Raw genomic sequence first — 9577 nt, 5'->3', positions numbered from 1 at the left:
GCACAGGTGAAACCTCCAGACACTCGGATATAAGCTTCTGAAAAAACATCTACTTTAGGGATTCCTACGGGAGCAGTGACACGTGCTATGAGCCGTGATGGTGGTGGGTCAGACTTTGAAGTTCCAGTTAAGAAAAAATAATAGTTTTTTCCCCTGCCTGCTTTTCCTTTGCCTGTGTCTTGCAGTGAATTTGTAATGGAACAAAGAAATGATCCAACACTGCAGGATCTATTCGGGCCGGTTCTTCCAGTTGATGAGGTGGTGAGTACAGTACATGGTTATTGTCTTAGAGATGGCATCTTGGAAAGGAAGTGGTTTCTTCAAGGAGACTGTTTGGGGGGGGGAGGACGTGTTGCAGATAGTTTTGCCACACCTGTCAGTTGACAGGTAAGCCAAATCAGGTAATAAAGTCAGCACCCCTTCATCCGATTCCAGTTGCTGACCAACCATTTGAATGTTTGATAGTTGACTGTGTTGGTCCTCTGCCATGCTCCAAGGCTGGTAACACTTTCTTGCTAACTGTAATGTGTCAGGCCACCCGCTACCCTGCCGCCTACCCTCTGAGAAATATAACTACTAAGTCCATCTTAAAACCTTTAACCCAGTTCATGTCTGTTTTTGGTCTCCCTAAAGTAGTACAATCTGATCAGGGTTCCAATTTCTGCTCAAAACTGTTTAGTGAAGTGCTTAAACAGCTGAACATCAAACACAAACAGTCAAGTGCATATCATGCGGAGAGTCAGGGAGCCTTGGAACGATTTCACCAAACGCTGAAGTCTCTTCTCCGCTCTTACTGTACAGAGTTAGATCGTGACTGGGAGGAGGGCTTACCCTGGCTGATGTTGGCTGCCAGAGAGGTGTCACAGGAGAGCCTGGGGTTTAGTGCAAATGACCCGGTCTTTGGTCACACTGTTCGCGGTCCTCTAGCCTCCCTGCCAAGGGACTGGCAAACCCAGGTGCCCCCGAAAAACCTAATAGATTATGTAAATGAGTTCAGACAAAGGCTGTATAGAGCTAACCAAAGAGCCAAAGAAAATCTGCAGGCAGCTCAGTCCAAAATGAAAACTCTGAACTCTGCTGAACACCGTGAGTTTAGTGCAGGTGATCAGGTTCTGGCCCTTTTGCCATTAGTTGGAGCTCCTTTTCAGGCTACATTCTTTGGACCTTACACTGTGACGCATAAACTGTCAGACTTGAATTATCTTATTTTGATGCCTGACCGGAAAAAGTCAGTCCAACTGTGTCACATTAACCTGTTAAAACCATACTTTGCTTGTTCTTCTGGGTCTGATCCTGGAGTATCTGTTGCCTCCGCAGCCGCTCCAGTAGAACAGCCACCCAAAGCTGTTGATCCGACAACAGAGGTAGATGAAGAGTTTGGAACTCCAGACGATGGGGTTTTACAAGGACGTCTAAAAAACTCTGAATCACTTGCCAACATTGATGCCATGTTAAAACATTTATCTGAGGGAAATAGGAAGGAGCTAGTGGAGCTAATTAGATAATTTCCTTGATTGTTTTCTGATACTCCAACTCGCACTAACTGCAGATAAAAGGTTATTGTGGCTGGATTAAGGAACAATTTGAAAACCAGTAGGAAAAATTATGGTCCCAAGACTGGTAGGCTTAATGCATGCTGGTGACCTTTGTGTCTCCAGCTGCATGTCTTTCTTTTGCAGGGTGATGCTCAGTTGGTGTGTGACCCAGCGTACGTTCATTTTGGAGGCATGGGAAATTGGCGACACAGACGGCGAAGTGGTGAATTGAAGCCTGCAGATACATATTGATGTCTCTTCCACAATTTATTTAACTAAATATCAAACTTCACTGACAGATCCACGTCATCATAATCATTCAAACCGATGGTTTTATTCAGGCTATAATCGCGCATGTAGTGAGCCGTTTCCAATAAGTCACTTTAATTATGACAATATAAACAAATAAAAATAAAAAATAAAAGTCTGCCACACACATATTGCATCAGCGCTGTCTCGCCTTCATTATCCCGGACGGACCTCAGAGGACCGGACTTGTACACTAATGTAATCACTGATGTAGAATTAAACATTAGACTAACACAAAGACCATAGAGCCACCAGTTTTCATTAATATCTTTCAATATCGTGCATTTATTATCAAGTGTGGTTTTTAGTTGCAATAAAGATGACTGCGTCAAGACGCACAGAGCGCACAGAGACACGACGGTGTCTTCACACATTTGATTTCTCGTTACTCAGCATGTCGTCATAAGCTGCACGTATTTATTCTGTAAATAATTCAAGTGTGGACATTAAGTCAGGTCATCTCTGAAACGATCATTAGGCCTATATATCCTCATAATTAGTCACAGCAGACAGAGTTTCCCACAAAAAAAAGGGGCCAACAATCAAACGTTTTTGTTCGTTGATCAAACGTTTGATTACTAATACGATAGAGTGAGGCTGCCGACTGCTGACTGACGTGAGCACTCTGACAATATGAAGAAGTCAGTGTGGGTCCCGTAAACATGTAAACATTGCAGATATACTCGTGCATCATGATGAACGGTGGATGTTGTGGCACATAGGACAGGGTGAATGCAGCAGTGACATGGTGTCATTCTCTGATTTTTCTTCAGTTTGTGATCCTCCTGCTGCAGTAAACTATCCATATGTCCATTTTATACTTCACTTCATTCATAAACTCCTCTGTTTCCGGGTTTCGCCGCGATGCAGTGATGGAAACCTTTGATCTGCCCCCTCGTTTGTATGCTTTTTCATTCACGAGCTGCTTTGCGTTGACCGTTTATGGTTGATTATGAGCGTGTAGAGGGCCGAACATGGGACTAATCTACGTGCACACATTTCCAAGTGGATCGTGATTTATAAAGGGAACTTTGCGTGCAGGTGTGCGTACGAACGGTTTTATAAATTTGAATCATTTTGTGCGCATGCCATTTCCGGGTTTTTGGCGCACGTACATTTTTAGTATGGATTCTACGTTAATTTTTATAAATGAGGCCCCCGGTCTTTGGTCACACTGTTCGCGGTCCTCTAGCCTCCCTGCCAAGGGACTGGCAGGGTATAGAATAAGTTTATCTACTCTTTTCATGGAGACAAATTTTCATATTAACATATTGTTGTTGTAATATTGTCTAGGAAAAAGGCTCTTTCTAAGATGTACATGCTGACACAAAGACTCAGAGGGAATGTTATAATTCAGTCCTTTAATCCAGGCAGGGTTCGATACACAGTAAGGCAATAATAAACAAATCCAGAGGGCTAGGCAAGGTAAGGTCAAAACAGCAGCGATGGTCACACACGAGGATCAAGATAATTATAATGCTGGGACGAGTGTACACTGAGAGCGCAACGAACTGGCAACAGGAGGGAGACCACACAGGGATTAAATACACAGACAATCAGGGACCAACGAGACACAGGTGAGGGTAATCAGGGCGGAGCTGACACACAAGGCGGGGACAAGAGGGGCAGGATCTGAAAGACAGAGACAAGGGTGAATATGAAAACACAACATAACCCAGGAAATAATAAAATTTGCAAAACACAAAACAAAAACTAATGCAGACTGAAACCCTTGTTACTTGCTGGGTGTTGGCTTCATTGTTGCATTATGACAGGGCAGTACTGTATTTAATTTATTTTTCCCCTACATGTTCCCCTACACTTATAACTTATGTTACAAGAGAATGTTTCTTAAGATGCTGTTCAAGCCTGATTCATTTCTGATTCTGATCATGTACTCAGGTGTGCCATCTTTCATGAAAACTAAGGAGAATAACAACAGTAGGCAAAATTACAGAGCTGAGAATACTGGAAAATGTTTTTATGCACAGCAAGACAAGGCAGACAAGAAGAAAGGTTTAAATGACATAGGTAGTAAATACAATTATGATTTAGTATCATGGCTGAATAGAGAAGAAAACTGTGTGGCTACAGAATGTTTGAGGAACAAAACACTAGTACATTAAATACACTCAAAAAGGCCAGCATTGTCTCAGTAATGCATCATACATACATATGTTCCTGTATGCTAAAAAGTAATTGGGGAAATTAACATTTTTAAGCAAAATTTTTTTAAACATTCTCCATCTAAAATCAGAAAGGCATCCCCATGCATATATAAACCTGTGTTGTGCAGTCCATCAAAACAAAAGCACAAGATTTAGTCAGAATTTAAGTAATTGCAATAGAAACAGGTAGATTTATAGTGATAAAATGCAATACAAAAACGGGCATTGAAATAAAAAATGAAAACGGCACTATTCATAGCTTTCAGTCACGTGACCGAAGGGCTGGAGTGTTCAAGAAAGTAGCAGCCACCATTAAAAACAGTACTGCAACAACAGAGGCGTTTTAATTTAACATTTTCCATGCTGCCGGTGTTTTCTGCTCTCTCTCAGTTTTTAGAAGTCACTAACAAGCCTCTCCAGTCGAAGCTCACCTGTTGTGATAACGGAAAAGAGAATGAAACAGAGACAGGCGATGATGATGATGATCAGCGAGGTCTGGACCTCGGTTGTTAAAATAAAATGTTTTTGAACAGTCACCATGCATTAGTATCTATGCATGCTGTTTGAAGTGATGTCAGTCAGACACAACAGAGGACAGAATACTAAATCATTAATTTAAAGTGGTGCATAAAAGCCTAAAATTGTACATAAGAAATTATCAGAATGCTGGGAAAGACATTTCTGGTGTAAATGTGAAATGATGTAAAATGTTCTGGGGAGCTGTACCCCGCAAGAAAGACAATTTTAAATAGGCTAAACTTATAAGCACAGTATTTTTGCATTTAACCGCTCTAATGTGTTAGAAAGTTGCACACACCTTTTGTGTTAGCGGGTCAAATTTCACCCATGATATAAATCAGCCTAAAATATTCTAAAAACAATCATTCTCATCCAATATTGTTTTTCACCTTAAAACTAAGTTATTATGCAATCATATCCATGCAAAGACTGGTTTAAATTGAATTTGTATGGTCCCATGGGACTTTAAACTTGCAATATACCACTCGTTTTCAATTAAAAAAATATACAAGTTCATGCATTGTATTTTATTGAATATAAGTAAATCGGTATTTATGTTATCTGACTGTAATAGACTAATACTAGAACAAACTTTCTAGAATGAATTACTTGTGATTGTTTTAAAAATGTATATTTTTAACTATAGTGACATCTGTGGTGTTAGGGGTCAAAATTGACCCATATCAATTTATGTTAGGAAGAATGTCAAAAGCCATTTATTTATATACAGTAGAACCATATTTTATTTTGCAAAACAAATCAGGTGTAAATTTAACATGAACCATTTTCTCTGTGTGTGTGTGTGTGTGTGTGTGTGTGTGTGTGTGTGTGTGTGTGTGTGTGTGTGTGTGTGTTTTCAAAGTAAAACACTCACATTGAACATTAACGAGAAGGTTTGGATAATGTGTCTGTGTTTTCGAAATAACCCATTCAAACTGAACATTGAACATGGACAAGATGGTGCATCAGTAGATGTATTATTAGCTGAAACCTCTGGGAGTACCAATGACAACCAGGAACAGACTGGGTGACGACCACGAAAAGTGTGGTGACATCTGGAGAGACAGAGGAGGGCCAGAGAGACAGCAACCCGGGGTGGGGAGGGTTGGCAGCCCAAGCCACTTCTTCCGAGAGGAAGAACCCAAAGCAAGCTACAGACAAGACCAAGGAAAAATACCCCCAGGGGTGCCAGAGAGGGGGGAGGATGAGCACCCCAGGAGGGATCAAAAAACGACGACCCAGGACAACGGAATAACGACGATGACAGTACAGTGTACCTGCGGTAAAACCTGCAAGAATCAGAGGGGTTTAAAAAGCCATCAAGGCAGAATGAAATGTTTGACAGCGGCAATGACGACACAATGCACAGAAGTCACTTCTGGTCAGACACAGGAGGAGCCAGGCCCGGAGGCAACCCACAGTGCCCAGAGCCTCCTAGTGCCGCCAACACCCGCTGCCAACAGCTCACATGCCACCCTAAGCCCCCAAGAGACAGCAGCACCTCCCAACAACACACAGAGCCTCCAAAGCCAGCAAGCTCCAACCATAACAACTGGTTGTGCACCTTCGGCCCGACCAAGGATCCAGTGGCCAATCCTCGAAGAGAACTGAGTGGCAGCAGTTCTATGAGGATATAGATCAGCTCCTGGAAGTGACAGCCAAAGGGGATGTGGACCGTCGGCTGAAAATGATGACCACCTTCACAGTGAACATCGCGGCTGAGCGATTTGGAACCGAGGCACCCAAGACAACACCATCGGCCTATGCTCCAAGCCATAGAGCAAGGAAGATCCAGAGCCTCAGGGAAGAGCTCAAGCTGCTAAAGAGGCAGTACAAGACAGAAGGGGAAATTGAGAGACTTGGCCTAGCGGACCTGAGGGCAATCCTAAGAAAACAGCTCTTGACCCTGCGGAGGGCAGAGTTCCACAGGAGGAGGTGGAAAGAGAGAGCCAGGAAGAGAACAGCTTTCCTGACCAAGCAGCTTCTTGGTCAAAAAAGGACTGGCCGCCTTACCTGCTCCAAGGATGTCATTAACAACCACCTCAAGGCCACGTACAGTGACCCTACCAGAGAACAGCTGCTGGGCCCATGCGATGCACAGACAATACCACCAGAGCCTATATCGGACTTCAACCTAAAGGAGCCCGGCCTTAGTGAAGTGGAGGAAGTGGTGCGGAGAGCAAGATCAAGCTCGGCACCAGGCCCAAGCGGAGTGCCTTATAAGGTGTATAAAAACTTCTCAAAGCTATTACACCGGCTTTGGAGGGCCCTGAAGGTGATCTCATACACAAACTTGGAGGAGAGAAGGGCCCTGTCTTTTGTTCCGAGAAGTGCAAGAGGAAGCTCAGGTTTGTTCTTCTTAACCGTTCCCACAATGGTCAGCTTTCTCTGCAGCAGTTCTTGTCTGAGGGCATATGACGTGAAAAGGTTGTCACACGTTATGTTGTGCCCTCGAAGACCCTTTGTCATATCCAACACCACCCGCTTGCCCTGATTCTTTTCTGGCACTCCAGTAGCGGATTTCCCGGTGTATATTTGAATGTTCCATGCATAACTGTTTCTTGCATCAAAGGCTGCCCAGATCTTGATCCCGTATTTGGCAGATTTGCTTGGGATATATTGCCTGAAGGGACAGCGGCCTCGGAAAGCGACTAGCCGTTCATCAACGGTTACCTCTGGCCCTGAATTGTAGATGTAGGGCAAGCGCTCCACCCACTTGTCCCAAAGTTCCCTAATGGGAGAGCAAGTTTGTCATTTACACGGCGAGCAACTCTTGTTTCACAATGATAACTCTTGATAACACATGAAAGGTCTGAAGAGACATGGTGGCACGAAAAATACTCTGGCCTGACTCAGCGTCCCATAAACTAGCAGTAGCCTCATTACAGGACCTGTACACCCCAGCAAGAAGCAGCAGCCCTATATAAGCATCCATGTGTGTTCTGTCTACCTCCACCCAGCTGTTGCCAAACACCCTTCTCCCTTCCATGTTGGTCATGTCAAGCAGTATTTTCTCAATAGATGCTGGAATGAAGAGCTCAAATGTTGTCTTGATGTCTTGTACATGTGACACAGCATATCTTGTAGGCCCCGGGGTCATTTTGAGGATGTTCTCAGTTGGTGCTCTGCCCTGGCTCCCATAAGGGATGGAAGACCATGATACCTTTTTTTGATAAGAACACCTCCCATTGAGCTTCTGTCTCATTTGGGCCCACTTCTTCATCAGATAAATCTTCATCGTGTTCAGGCTCATACTCGACGGCATCCTCATCCTCAGACGCATCCTCCTCAGTTTCAGACTGTCCCCTGTATCACTCTCATGACCACAGATATGGTCAGTGGCCTCATAGATAGTCAACCTCTTGCTCATGATGAAATACACTGCATGCTACAGCACAATGAAATTGATAATAACTCAAACAAGCCTTATTTATAGATACCAATTGCGTGAGAATTCTGTATAATGTTGTTCATGCCCCTCCTTCTCAAGATGACACCTGGCTAAGAGAAGAAAAAAAAATGTGGAGCACAAGAATGTGTGCTGCATGTGTTTGTGTGTGTGCGTGAAACACTGAGGTTCAGTTTTGGTTAACATGTTTAAATTTTCTGTGGAAAACTTCCGGGAGGGTGCCAGGTGGATTGAAAGTATAAGTCCATACTACGGGAAAATAATTGTTCCCACCAAAGAAGGGAGGGGTGTGGGAGGTGTGCAGAGTCAAATATGAATCTTCTTTGTGCCAGATTTGATCCATAGAGCTACCCACAACTTAAAGGATGCATACAACAGCCACTTTTTTTCTGCCGGGTCATATGTGACCTGTAGCACCACAGATGTCACTTTTTTGACCGTCAGAATTGACTTAAACGGTAAAAAATTGTTTTGTATGTTTATAAAGCTTTTTCTGAGGATTTCATAAAATCTTATAAAAATCCAATAAAAAAAATTAAAAGGCATTTGTTACATATCTGAAGTTGAAAACGGGTCAAAAATGACCCTAACACAATAGAAGGGTTAAAAACATCTGGATGAATACATTTTAATGGAATTTACCTCCACAAATTCTGATCCTCCCGAAGCACTGTTTGTCTTTTGTGGGGTGACATTAGCCAACAGTTTCATGAAGACCACATACATTCATTTAGTTATGTTCATTTCCCAAATTATTTCCTGAAAATTGTCCTTGGCCGGACTTGGCTGAAAAAAATTTCAGCCAAGTCCGGCCTCAGGGCCTCAGGGGTTCTCAAAAGTTTGAGAACCCCTGCAGTAAAAGGCAGTAATATGTTAAGGTCGCATTCACACCAGGAAAGTCCTAGTAGTTTGCTTTCTTTGGTCCGGAACAAATACAATGCTTCTTTTTTGGTTTGGTGCGGTTTGTTTTCACATTGCACAGGCCCAGAATTTGTAAACAAAACCACATATGTGCAAAGATCGTTCAATCTTTGGACAGAAAGGGGGTGGGGTAATGCGGTAAGTGCTACAAGAAGGCTGCGAAGGAGAGCTCTAATGTGCACCTACCATGGCATGCTAACAGCAAGCCTTTTGAGCAGAAGACGGACCAGACAAACAATTATTTGCCATAATGCGTGTGGCAACGGGAGACTTTTACGTCCAAAAAGGCGTAGGATTATTAGAACTGGGTCAGACTGAGGTCCGGTCACTTTCTCATCTCAAACAAACCGTACAAGGATTCGCTTGGAAGCGAACTGAGACCACCTCTTCTGCTGTGTCTCGGTTCGGCTGTGTGGTGCGCACCCGAGTTCGATGGTTTGTATTCACACCTGCACAAAAGATTCGCACTAGGGTTTTAGTTAGTTTCAAACAAACTAAACAAGGTAGGTATGAATACACCCTAAGTTAACACAATATTTGATGTCAGGTCAGGATGAGGTGAATTCAATTCTTTTGTTCCCACACAGGGACAGCGCAGCGTTGAACAGCATTCATCCACAAATGTCCTCCTCTCTTTCTCTCTTTCTCAGAATAAATTCTGTAGAAGCAAAACCCGGCCACTTTCTCAATGCATTATGTGAGATAAGTGCCTCAAG

The 9577-nt window shown here is 43.2% G+C and overlaps 1 pseudogene; it reads right to left on the bottom strand.

The window, feature by feature from the left end:
- Nucleotides 1–6748: 6748 nt before the first annotated feature.
- LOC136178621 (piggyBac transposable element-derived protein 4-like) lies at nucleotides 6749–7901 on the bottom strand (annotated as a pseudogene).
- Between the last annotated feature and the right edge of the window lie 1676 nt (nucleotides 7902–9577).

This window comes from Labrus bergylta, chromosome 3 (assembly GCF_963930695.1).
Source record: "Labrus bergylta chromosome 3, fLabBer1.1, whole genome shotgun sequence".
Classification (NCBI taxonomy): Eukaryota; Metazoa; Chordata; class Actinopteri; order Labriformes; family Labridae; genus Labrus; species Labrus bergylta.
The sequence above is the reverse complement of the archived record's forward strand: the minus strand, read 5'-3'. Positions and strand labels throughout refer to the sequence as shown.